The sequence below is a fragment of the Cololabis saira genome, chromosome 5 (assembly GCF_033807715.1).
Source record: "Cololabis saira isolate AMF1-May2022 chromosome 5, fColSai1.1, whole genome shotgun sequence".
Taxonomy (NCBI): domain Eukaryota; kingdom Metazoa; phylum Chordata; class Actinopteri; order Beloniformes; family Belonidae; genus Cololabis; species Cololabis saira.
The window spans coordinates 23,053,108-23,065,811 of record NC_084591.1 but is presented as its reverse complement, the minus strand read 5'-3'; positions in this window follow the sequence as shown (position 1 = coordinate 23,065,811).

Here is a 12,704-nt window from a genome sequence, read left to right as displayed (position 1 = left end):
CCAACAAAACGGGGATTCAGCTTGCGAGTAGACGTCTGGGACGTCTGGAGGGGTAGGTACCGGGCCAACAGCCAAACCTTCTGGCCAGGCTGGTAGAGGGGGGCACGCACTCTCCGCCGGTTTGCAACACGCCGAGCACGCACAGAAGCGCGGAATAGCGCAGCTCGGGCAGTCTTCCAGATGCGACGACACCAGCGGAGGTGTGCCCTGGTGGACGGTACAGCCACCTCCAGCTCTTGTTGGGGAAACAGAGGGGGTTGATAACCCAGCGAGCACTGAAAAGGTGACATCCCGGTGGCAGAGCAAACCATGGTGTTGAGGGAATACTCCACCCAAGGGAGGTACTTGGCCCAGGAAGCGGGGTTGTTGGAGGCAACGCAGCGAAGGGCTGCCTTGACTGCCTGGTTGGCACGCTCTGCCTGCCCGTTTGACTGCGGGTGGTACCCAGAGGAGAGGCTGGCTGTGGCTCCAATTCCCTTGCAAAAGGCCTGCCACACCTTGGAGACGAACTGGGGACCACGGTCGGACACGATGTCGGAAGGAATTCCGTGAAGGCGGACGACATGGAGTTCGAGGAGGTCTGCGGTTTCCGCAGCAGAAGGGAGTTTGGGGAGAGGAACAAAGTGGGCTGACTTTGAGAACCGGTCGACCACGGTCAGGATGGTGTCACAGCCCTGAGACACAATTCAATTCAATTTTATTTATATAGCGTCTAATACAACAGAGTTGTCTCTAGACGCTTTCCAGAGACCCATACCCAGAACATGACCCCCGAGCAGTTATTACATAAACAATGGCAGGTAAAAACTCCCCTAGTGGGAGAAAAACCTTAAGCCAAACAGTGGCAAGGAAAAACTCCCCTTTAGGAGGGAAGAAACCTTGAGCAGGACCAGGCTCATAAGGGGGGACCCTCCTGCCGAGGGCCAGACTGGTGGGTCAGGGACGGCAACAGCACAGCAGGCAGGTGGAAGCAGCAACGGGATGACCAGGGGTGGGGACCGCAGGCCAGCACGCAGCTCCCGAAGCTCCGGCCCAATCAGCAAGTCCCAGGTTGGGGTGCAGGGTCAGGGAAAGACTTGTGCTCCGTAATGCAAGCTACAAGCCACCCACGACCACCTGCAGAGAGAGAAAAGGGAGGAGAAGGGGGGCCAGCAACGGGATGACCAGGGGTGGGGACCGCAGGCCAGCACGCAGCTCCCGAAGCTCCGGCCCAATCAGCAAGTCCCAGGTTGGGGTGCAGGGTCAGGGAAAGACTTGTGCTCCGTAATGCAAGCTACAAGCCACCCACGACCACCTGCAGAGAGAGAAAAGGGAGGAGAAGGGGGGCCAGCAACGGGATGACCAGGGGTGGGGACCACAGGCCAGCACACAGCTCCCGAAGCTCCGGCCCAATCAGCAAGTCCCAGGTTGGGGTGCAGGGTCAGGGAAACACTTGTGCTCCGTAATGCAAGCTACAAGCCACCCACGACCACCTGCAGGTTCCGGTGTCCGGCAAAGGATGCTGCAACATGGACAAAAAGAGAGAAAAGGGAGGAGAAGGGGGGGCCAGCACAAGAAACTACAGGAGCGACTCTGACACACTAAAGTTTACACTACCTAGAGATTTACCAACACCAGCTAGAGGTTTACTAAACACTAACTATAGGCTTTACTAAACAGAAATGTTTTAAGTTTAGTTTTAAAGGTGGAGGTGGTGTCAGCCTCCTTAACCCAGATTGGAAGTTGGTTCCATAGTAGTGGTGCCTGATAGCAGAACGCCCGCCCTCCAAATCTACATTTAGATACTCTAGGAACTACGAGTAAACCTGCACTCTGAGAACGGAGAGCTCTGACAGGAACATAAGGCACTATCAGGTCTTGCAAATAATGCAGAGCTAAGCCGTTTTGGGCTTTATACGCAAGTAATAAAATTTTAAAATTGGATTCTGAATTTTACGGGTAACCAATGGAGCGACGCTAACACTGGAGAGACGTGGTCTCTCCTGCTAATTCCTGTCAGTACTCGTGCTGCTGCATTTTGGATCAGCTGGAGCCTATTCAGCAAATTACTTGGACATCCTGCTAACAACACATTACAGTAATCTAGTCTAGAAGATACAAACGCATGAACTAGTTTTTCTGCATCACTCTGCGAGAGGATTTTCCTAATCTTTGCAATATTACGGAGATGGAAAAAGGCTATTTTACAAACCTGATTGACATATGGTTTAAACGACAAATCCTGATCAAAAATAACACCAAGGTTTCTCACAGTTGCACTGGAAGCCATCGCAACACCATCTAATCCCTTCCTAAGATGCTCTGGACCAAGAATGATAACCTCTGTTTTATCTGAATTTAGAAGGAGGAAATTTCTGGACATCCAGTCCTTGATGTCCCTAAGACATGTCTGTCATTTAACTAACGGTTCTATTTCATCCGGCTTCATGGACAAGTAGAGCTGCGTATCATCAGCATAACAATGAAAGTGTATGCCGTGATTCTGGATTATACTTCCCAACGGCTGCATGTATAAACTGAACAAGATTGGCCCTAGCACTGAACCCTGCGGAACACCATAACAGACCCTTGACTGTTCTGAAGAAACCTCATGTACATGAACAAACTGGAACCTGTCAGATAGGTATGATTTAAACCAACATAGAGCTGTCCCTTTAATCCCAACAACATGCTCTAACCTGTGCAGTAAAATGCCATGATCTATAGTGTCAAAAGCAGCACTGAGGTCCAGTAGAACCAGTATGGACACTAATCCCTTATCTGAGGCCATAAGGAGGTCATTCGTGACTCGAACCAGTGCTGTCTCTGTGCTATGATGCATTCTGAACCCTGACTGAAAGACTTCAAACAGATCATTTCTATACAAATAGTCACATAACTGGCTTGAAACTGCCTTTTCCAGAATTTTAGACACAAATGGAAGGTTGGAAATTGGTCTATAATTAGCTAAGGTGTCTGGGTCAAGAGAAGGTTTTTTAAGTAAAGGTTTAATTACTGCGACTTTGAAAACCTGTGGTACATATCCTAAACTTAGGGATAGGTTAATTTGGTCCAGTATTGTCGTACCAATAAGAGAAAAAATATGTTTGAATAGTCGAGTCGGGATGGGGTCTAACATACATGTGGTTGACTTAGCTCTATTGACGAGTGAGGTCAGCTCAGGGAGGTCTATAGGATCAAAACAGTCTAGAGATAAGTCAGAGCGTAGGGAAGTCGCTAAAGCTGAAGAAACACCTACAACCGGCTGGTTGATTTCTTCTCTAATTCTCGCGATTTTACTGTTGAAGAAGCTCATAAAGTCCTCACTACTGAGAGCTGCAGGAATGCACGGCTCAACAGAGCTGTGACTCTTTGTCAGCCTGGCTACAGTGCTGAACAGAAAACGTGGGTTACTTTTGTTATCCTCTATCAACGTTGAATAATAAGCTGTTCTGGCTTTGCGAATGGCTTTTTTATATACTATTAGAATATCTTTCCATTCACGATAAGAGTCTACAGACCTACAAGAGTACCACTTCCTTTCCATTTTACGCACGTTTTGTTTCAACATGCGTATATCTGAATTATACCAGGGAGTTAAGCTCCTGTGGCTAGAAACCCTCCTTTTCAAAGGAGCAACTTCATCTAAAGCTGAATGCAACAAATCAGCAGTGTTACTAGCAAGGAAATCAACATCTGCAGAGGTAGAACCCAGGTCACTGGCCTCGACTACATCACTATTTCGCACTGTCGTAAGATAAGCAATGGCCTCCCTAAATTTAACAATAACTTCATCAGACAAACATCTGCTAAAATAATACCTCCTATTTTGCACTTCGACATCAAGAAAATTAAATTCAAACGTTATTAAGTAATGGTCGGATAAAAGGGAGTTTACAGGTGACACCAACAGACCATCAGTTTCAACACCGTAGGTGAGAACGAGATCGAGAGTATGATTAAAACAGTGCGTCGGTTTATCCACTTTTTGTGAGATACCCATTGATTCTAGAAGAGAATCGAAGGCTAATTTAAGATTATCGCTTTCAACATCCATATGAATGTTAAAATCACCCACTATGATGAATTTATCTGTGCTGATCAATAATCCAGAAAGGAAATCTGAAAATTCAGACAAAAACTCTAGATAAGCACCAGCAGGGGGCCGATACACTACCACTAACACAACTGGCTTCTCTGATTTCCAGCTCGGAAATTTCAGACCAAGCATGAGGCTTTCAAATGTATTATAGTTGCACTTAGGTTCAATTTTTGTTTGGAGACCGGAGTTATAAATTGCTGCGACTCCTCCGCCTCGGCCCGTGCTTCTAGGAATGTGATGATTAAAGTAGCCGGGCGGAGTTGATTCATTCAAACTAACATACTCTTCCTCCTGTAACCATGTTTCTGTTAAGCAGAAAATATCACTCCTGCTCTCTGTAATTATATCATTTACTAACAGACACTTAGAGCTTAATGATCGTATATTTAGTAGTCCGCATCTAATTTTTCGGTCTGTAATTGGTACCAAATGTACATGGGTTTTAATTTTTACAAGGTTATCTTGGTTAACGCCTCTATAACGCTGCACCTGGTGAACTTTTGGAGGGCGGGGAACTGCAACCACTTCTATTTTGTTAGGCACCTGGCCAGAGTCGCCAATATCATGTAATCCTACAGTTTTAGAGTCGCTAATTACATAATGCAATCCTACAGTTTTGTTGGCAGGCGTTGGTCCTCGAGAAGCAGCAGAGAAGTGTGTTAAACTACAGCTCTGCATCACAGGGAGCCCCATCACGAAGTCCATGGCTATGTGAGACCAGGGCCGACTAGGAATGGGAAGGGGTTGCAGAAGGCCTGCCGGAGGACGATGGGAAGCCTTACTCCGAGCACAGATGGTGCAGGCGGCTACAAACTCCCTGACATCCCTCTTAAGGGTTGGCCACCAGAACCTCTGGCTGATGAAGGTCGCTGTTCGGCGCTCCCCGGCGCTCCCCAGCGCTCCCCGGGTTTGTTCCTGCGTCAGGACCGGCTGGACCTGTAAGGCCTCTCTCACCACGGAGTCGATGGCCCAGGTGACAACACCTACTACCGGGGCAGGCGGAAGGATGGTGTCAGAACTCTTGGAGAGTAGGGTTTTCGACAGAGAACTGATGGGAAAGCGCATCAGCCTTGACATTCTTGGAGCCCGGGCGGTAAGTGAGTGTAAAATCAAAACGGCTTAGGAAAAGGGCCCACCGGGCCTGTCTGGAGTTCAGCCTCTTCGCCGTCCGCAAATAGGTCAGATTTTTGTGGTCCGACCACACGACGAACGGCAGCTTCGCTCCCTCCAACCAGTGTCTCCATTCCTTCAACGCGTCATGGACCGCGAGCAACTCCTTGTTACCCACGTCGTAATTCCTCTCAGCAGGCGCATAGCTCCTAGAGAAATGGGTGCACGGATGCATCCTTTGGTCCTCCTCCGACCGCTGGGAAAGAACGGCTCCGATACCTGAATCCGAAGCATCCACCTCCACAATGAACTGTCTCGCAGGATCTGGGTGGATGAGCACAAGTGCCGTAGAGAACAGGCCCTTGAGCTTGGAGAAGGCTGCCTCCGCTTCGGGTGTCCAGGAAAAGGGGCGTGACACAGAGGTCAGAGCATTGAGAGGGGCAGCGATCTGACTGTATACCCTGATAAAGCGCCGAACAAAACCGGTGAAACCCAGGAAGCGTCTCAGATGAGTCCGGTCGGTGGGACGCGGCCACTCCTCCACTGCCCTGACCTTGGCTGGATCAGCACGCATCTGTCCAGCTTCGACTACGTTGCCAAGGTATGTCACAGAGTTCGTGTGGAAAACACACTATTCGGCCTTGACAAAGAGGCGGTTCTCCAACAGCCGCTGGAGAACTAGACGAACATGCTGGTGGTGGTCTTCCAAGGACCTGGAGAAGATGAGAATGTCATCCAGGTAAACCACCACAAAAATGTTGAGCATGTCTCTTAGAACATCATTCACGAGGGCTTGGAAGACTGCCGGGGCATTGCAGAGACCAAAAGGCATAACCAGGTACTCAAAATGGCCGAGATGGGTGTTGAAAGCCGTCTTCCATTCGTCGCCCTCCCTGATGCGGACTAAGTGATAGGCGTTGCGGAGATCAAGCTTGGTGAACACCCGGGCGTGAGTCAGTGGCTAGAAAGTGGAACTGATAAGGGGAAGTGGATACTTATTTTTCACCGTGATGTTATTAAGACCTCGAAAGTCAATACATGGCCTCAGGCCGCCATCCTTCTTAGCCACAAAAAAGAAGCCTGCCGCGTGGGAGAAGACAGATGGTCTTATAATGCCTGAGAGCAGGGACTCCGCAATATAGTTGCGCATCGCCTCCTTCTCCGGGAGGGAGAGGTTGTAGAGTCTCCCTTTAGGATGGGGTGCCCCGGGGAGGAGGTCGATGGCGCAATCATATGGCCGGTGAGGGGGAAGGGATAAGGCTTTGTCTTTGCTAAACACCAGGGCAAGATCATGGTAAGCAGGGGGAACACCAGTGAGATCGGGTGGAGAGGACATGGAACCTGGACCACCGGGAGGAGACCAGGCGGAGCGCAGACAGGCCGCATGGCAAGCAGTGCTCCAACCCAAGATCCGACCAGAGGCCCAGGAGATGTGCGGTTCATGCCTCTCCAACCAGGGTCTACCCAACACCAGGGGCGCAGTGGGAGCATGAAGAACGAAAAAGCGGATGGACTCGGAGTGGTTACCCGAAAGAGTGAGCGTGAGAGGCTCAGTGGAATAAGAGATCTTACCCAAGGAGTGCCCGTCGATAGCCTGGGGTGACAGAGTGCGGTGCAGGGGAACTAAAGGGATGCCCGCCTGGCGAGCTAAGGAGATGTCCATGAGGCTTTCGTCCGCACCAGAATCAATGAGGGCACTAACAGACAGCGTTTCTTGGTCCCAGGAGAGAGTAGCGGGAAAAAGACGGTTGGGACTATTCTTGGGCTGAGGAGAAGTTGCCTTGCTCACCAGGATAGCCCCTACTGGCGAGCTGGACCTTTTGGGCGGGTCGGACAGGCTCAGATGTAATGTCCCGACTCCCCACAGTAGAGACACAGCTGGTTGGACATTCTCTGTTCTCTCTCGTGTCGTGAGAGGCGCGAACGGTCAATCTCCATGGGTTCCGCAGGCCCGGATGTAGTAGGGGGAAGCATGAGTGAATGGGGGTCTGGACTTGCTGTATAAAACGACGCACCATGGGACACCGAAGCAGAGTGGCTGGGCCTGCGTTGGTCGGCACAGCGCTCATGGAGTCGGGTGTCCATCTTGAGCGCCAGGGATACGAGCTCGTTGAGGGTTGTTGGACTGTCACGGACAATAAGATCCTTAATGTAATCATTCAGACCTTTGCGATATGCACTCAGCAGGGCGTGTTCATTCCAACGGCTCTCCGCCGCAAGGATGCGAAATTGCAGTGTATACTGGGCCACAGAACGTGACCCCTGGCGGATAGCTAGCAAACGGCTCGAAGCGTCTTGGCCGTCTGCAGGGTGATCAAATACTGCTTGAAACTCACTCTTGAATTGAATGTAGTCGATGGCAAAGGCTGGGTTGTTCCCTACTGCGGCAATAGCCCAGCTGACGGCGTCGTCGACCAACAAAGACATGACCAGGGCAATCTTCGACCCATAAGAAGAGTATCTCGAAGGCTGATGAGTAAAAAGTAACTCACATTGGGCCAAGAAGCCCTTGCTCTGATCAAAATCTCCATTGAACGGCCTAGGACTGACTAAGCCGGGCTCTGAATGAGCTTGCTGGTGGGCAGGAAGGACTGGGTTTGCAGGCAGGTTGGAAGAACTGGGGCTAGGGCCTCTGCTGGCGGAGACTTGGTCTCTAAGGTCATCCAAGGACCGTTGTATGCCAGACAAGGCCCCTGATAAGGAGTTAATCTGGGACAAAAGGGCAGTCACAGTACCCACCGTGGACTGAGATGTCTTCTCAAGATCCGCAATCTGGGATTGGACAGTGGGGAAGGCCTTCTTTAATTCCTGCTGCAGTGCGGAAAGCTTAGTAGCTTGACCAAACACCAGCTCCCGTAATTCTGGAGGCATCTCTGCCCCTGGAGCCCCGACTTGGCTCATGTTGGCTTAGACGTTCTGTTAGGCTCACTCGAGAACAGAAACTGCCAAATGTGCCAGGGACCCCAAAAGCAAAGACACTGAGACTGAAGTTGCAAAACAAAGGATTTAATGAGTAAACTCAATCCGGGGGAGGTGGATGGAACGGTGGAGCGGGGAGACACTGGATTGACTGGAGGGAGCCTGGAACACAAGGAAAGAACAGTTAGAACCAAAAATAGCAGATCCACAAAATCTCACAAACACCAGAGCCTAAACTTTCTGCTGAAGGTACTTGCCACAGTAGTCAACGTCTAAGCGCCGGGTGTCGTCTCTCAGCAGCTTATGTAGGCAGCCGTTGATTCTGATGGTGGAGCAGCTGGGCTGATTGGAATCAGCCACAGCTGTGCTGGCTGCTGGCTGAGGGGCTTGTGGCACAACAATTATCAGTCAACTGGGGTGACAACTTCAACTGACTGACATTGATAATGGCTGGGGAGATCACGGCGGAACTCTTCCCGAAACTCACAATCACGTCATTGGTTCTGACAATGTTGATCTTTTAAAAAAAGAAGAGTAGCACTTCCCAAAAATCTGTCATGTCAGGGCCATGGCCAGGACTATCATGGTTCACGAGGGACAGGATAAGAGTGTCACAAGCAAACTTCATTATGTGATGTCCTGCATGTTGACTCTGAGAAGCACTTAAAGAGGTGATAAAACACAGTCCTGGCATGATAATCTGGATGATAATGGATTGATCTCTAAGAGATGAGTGATATTGCATCGTCTTTATTATCTCACAAGAACACAAATATAAAAAAGGCCCTTAAGATAAAACTTAAAAAACAGATTATGAGTGCTTTATCTGTGCAAAACAAAATTATGGGGCTGCATTTAAATTATACTCGTAGTAAGATAAGATAAGATAAGAAATCCTTTAATAGTCCCCCAGAGGGGAAATTTCCAGATTACAGCAGCAAAGGGGATAGTGCAAAGGATTTAATGAGTAAACTCAATCCGGGGGAGGTGGATGGAAGGGGATGGGAATTGTTAAGAATTTACCGATTCCGGTTCCAATATCGATATCGCTTATCGATTCGGTTCCTTATCGATTCTCTTATCGGTTCTCGTGCAGTTATATACAGGAGAAATATTGTACAAATGACTTTGGTTGCATTAAAACTTCAATTTCAAGTAGCCTGTGCACCATATTTTGCACTCCACTTCATCTAAATCAAAGCTGGCTTAAACTGAAAAGATAGATAGATAGATAGATAGATAGATAGATAGATAGATAGATAGATAGATAGATAGATAGATAGATAGATAGATAGATAGATAGATAGATAGATAGATAGATAGATAGATAGATAGATAGATAGATAGATAGATAGATCAATCATCAATCTTTGTTGTCCATTGTTCTTGTAGTTTGTTGTGCTGGTCTGCCCCCACCCCGCTTCTTTTTTGTGCATGTTTGCAGGCCAGAGCTTCGGGAGCTGCATTCTGACCTGCAGTCCCACCTTCTGATCATCCCACTGCTTCTGACCACCTCAGTGTCTGCTGTTTACATCTGCTTGTATAGTTGTCCCTCACTGTGTTGAACTAACTGGCAATTGTGTGTCTGTCTCTCCTTTTTCTGTTCTTCATTCTGTCTGTTTTTCTCTTTTCCTGCTCTCTCCCCCCTTATTATCCAGGTCCTGGTCCGGATTTCTTCCCTCCTAAAAGGAAGAGAAGAGTTTTTCCTTGCCACTGTTTGGCTTAAGGGTTTTCTCCCACTAGGAGAGTTTTTACCTGCCATTGTTTGTTATGTTCATGTAATAATTGCTCGGGGGTCATGTTCATGTTCTGGAAAGATCCTAGAGACAACTTTTGTTGTAATAGACACTATATGAATAAAGTTGAATTAAATTGAATAGACTGATATAACAATGGACGAAGCATTTGGTCACGTGACATTATATTTCCTCCAACTGAACAGGAACGCAGTATAAGTTTTACTGAAAGTTACACAAATGTTTTACAAGTTCAAAGGTGCTCATATTAATACAGCTGAGCTGTTTCTCAGCTGTAAACATTCTGAATAAATATATAATCTCACTGTCACTTTGTGAGCGCCTCAATAAAAAAGATGAAGGCACATTGCATTCCACACCTAATGGGATGATACTGTAGTCTCATAAACCAAGCTTATCGAAGGAGAAAGGGAAGCTCTACAGAGCTGCTTTCCCTAAAAAGAAGCTCAGAGGTCAGTATTTTAGTATTTCATCTGGACATGTTGTCTAGAATGTGTATTATGTTAAAACCTCACTTACATTTTTAAGCAATTTCCGTTGTTGAAAGATTGATGTGGCTGCAATCCTCAAACCCAGTGGTGGACACCTTAGATGAGGGAGCCCATCACCCTGAAGAAGGAGTTCTATCAAGCTTGATTAGTTTATGTGATCCCCCAAGCAGTTGACAGGACAAGTTAAATTCAAGTTTTGATTTTAATATGGCAATAACTGGCAGTGAGCAGAGTAAGGGTCATGGTGAAAATTGCAAAACACAACAATAATAGAAATTATTTATCATGAATGACTATGAAGTCAAATAAATGTGAAATAAGTTGTGATGTGCTCATCATTCTTTGAGTCATCATCAACCTGACTTTTTAGTTAAAGTCAAACAGCGCTTCCCTGATTCATGTCAACATCTACCGTTTTGTCTTGAAGAACATTACCAAGGTCCAGGCCTTGATGACCTCACAGGTAATTCCAGCTGCATGTATGCTGTATATCCAGAATATTTGTATACTGTAGCGTCTCTGCCATGAAAAGTCCAGTCGGGCGCAACATACTCTACAGTTATACGTAGCCTCTCATTTTTCTGTGATGCTGCCTACAACCCAAATTTGCTCAGTAAAGTTTCAACTACATGTAAATGATCGTGGTAATCCATATAGTAATTAATTTATTTGGTGACTTAAATTAGTACTTAAATTAATACAATTTATTAGAGGTAGGAGGCACTTTTTTTTTGTTTACAGCAGAAATAAACATATTAACGATCTGGTTAAAAAAAAACATTTTGCTCTTTATTTTTGATGAGTGAATCTTTTAACACCACATCAGATGAATTTATATAAAGCAATACATTTATTTCTGATATAAGGATCAGCCTTTTGATTGACAGTCAGCTGCTTATGTTCCTCATCTTTGTCATGCTACAAAGCTAAGCAAAGTAAGCGGCAGCACTAATCCAGGGTTAGTTAAACACAGCGATCATTTCTGATTTAGCCATTTTGAACAGAATACTCCAAAAGGTTGTACAGCTCCATCGCCTTGGATCGGCTGACAGAGCTGGCACTAGCCACGGTTAGCTTTGATTGACATATGGTAGGGGTGTTTCTGTCAGTTTACTGGCAATACGGCGGCTTGCAGTATGAGGAAAAAGAGGCTTCAAAACCATTCTTCAGAAAACCTGTGAGTCAAGTGACTGATGCTTCGTCCATTGTATTTTACTGTCTGTGGAGTCAACAGCTCCGACTGTGTTGGAAAGTAGTGTATGTAAATACTTTAACATCTATAGGATTGTCGGTGCAAGTGACCTGGAAAAGAGCCATGCTGTACGTAAGTTGCGTCACATCAGACTAAAATATGTAACACACAAGAACATCAGACAGAAACCACATCATACAGTATGTGTCCACTCGGAGGAGGAGAGAGAGCAGCCAGCAGGTGTTGATGCTACGTGGTTCTGCTGACCAGAGAACCATTGGACAAATAATTATGAAACTTCCAAGCGAATCACAAAGTCTGTTGCAATATTTATTACAGTGGATTTGAGGCCGTATTCTGTGGTGTGGAAACAGGGATTTTGAGATGTATTGCATAAATTAAGGCCAATGTCAGATCCCCTCTAATCGATATTTCACTGACATAGCCATCCCACCACTCCACAACAAAACCAGGGGCCACGACACCAGTAGCGCCATTTGTAACAGTTCTCCTACCTGCGTTCAGCAGGTAGGAGAACAGTTACAAATGGCGCTTTCAGAAGTAGCAGCAGAGCATGGCTAATATTAAAGTTATATAAAACCTGCTGTAAATCTGAGATGAAAAGATAAGGCAAGATCAAAGATCAGCAAAGCAATAAGAGGAAACATTTCTGAACTCATGAACTCACAAGAAATCATCAGAGTAAATAAGATACTCTCCGTGTGTAACACTTGCTGCATAAAAATGAATAATTTCATTGATTTAACTAATAGAAAGAATCTAGTTAGGGGGGGTTCCCTCTCTCCGGGCCCGTCTCCGGTCCCCCCCGCTGCCTCTACGGCGGGGCGCCCCTCTGGTCTTGGAGGGCCACTTTCGTGGGGGACGGGTGCGCCTGCCCGCGTCGGCGGCCGGGGCGGCTCTGTCTCTCCGGGCAGGCTGGCCCCCTGCCGGGTGGGGGTCGTTGGCCTGAAGGGTGAGGGCCTCCTGGCCGCGTGTCCGGCCCGGACCGGGTGGCCGGGGATTGCCTGGGTCGCGGTCCGCCGCCGCGGGATCCCTGGCTGCTTCTTTCCGCGCCGTGGGGGCCCCGCCCGCGGGCCCCCTCGGCCGCCGCCGGGCGGGGGGGGGGCCTCGCAGGCGGTGGGTTGCCTCCCTCC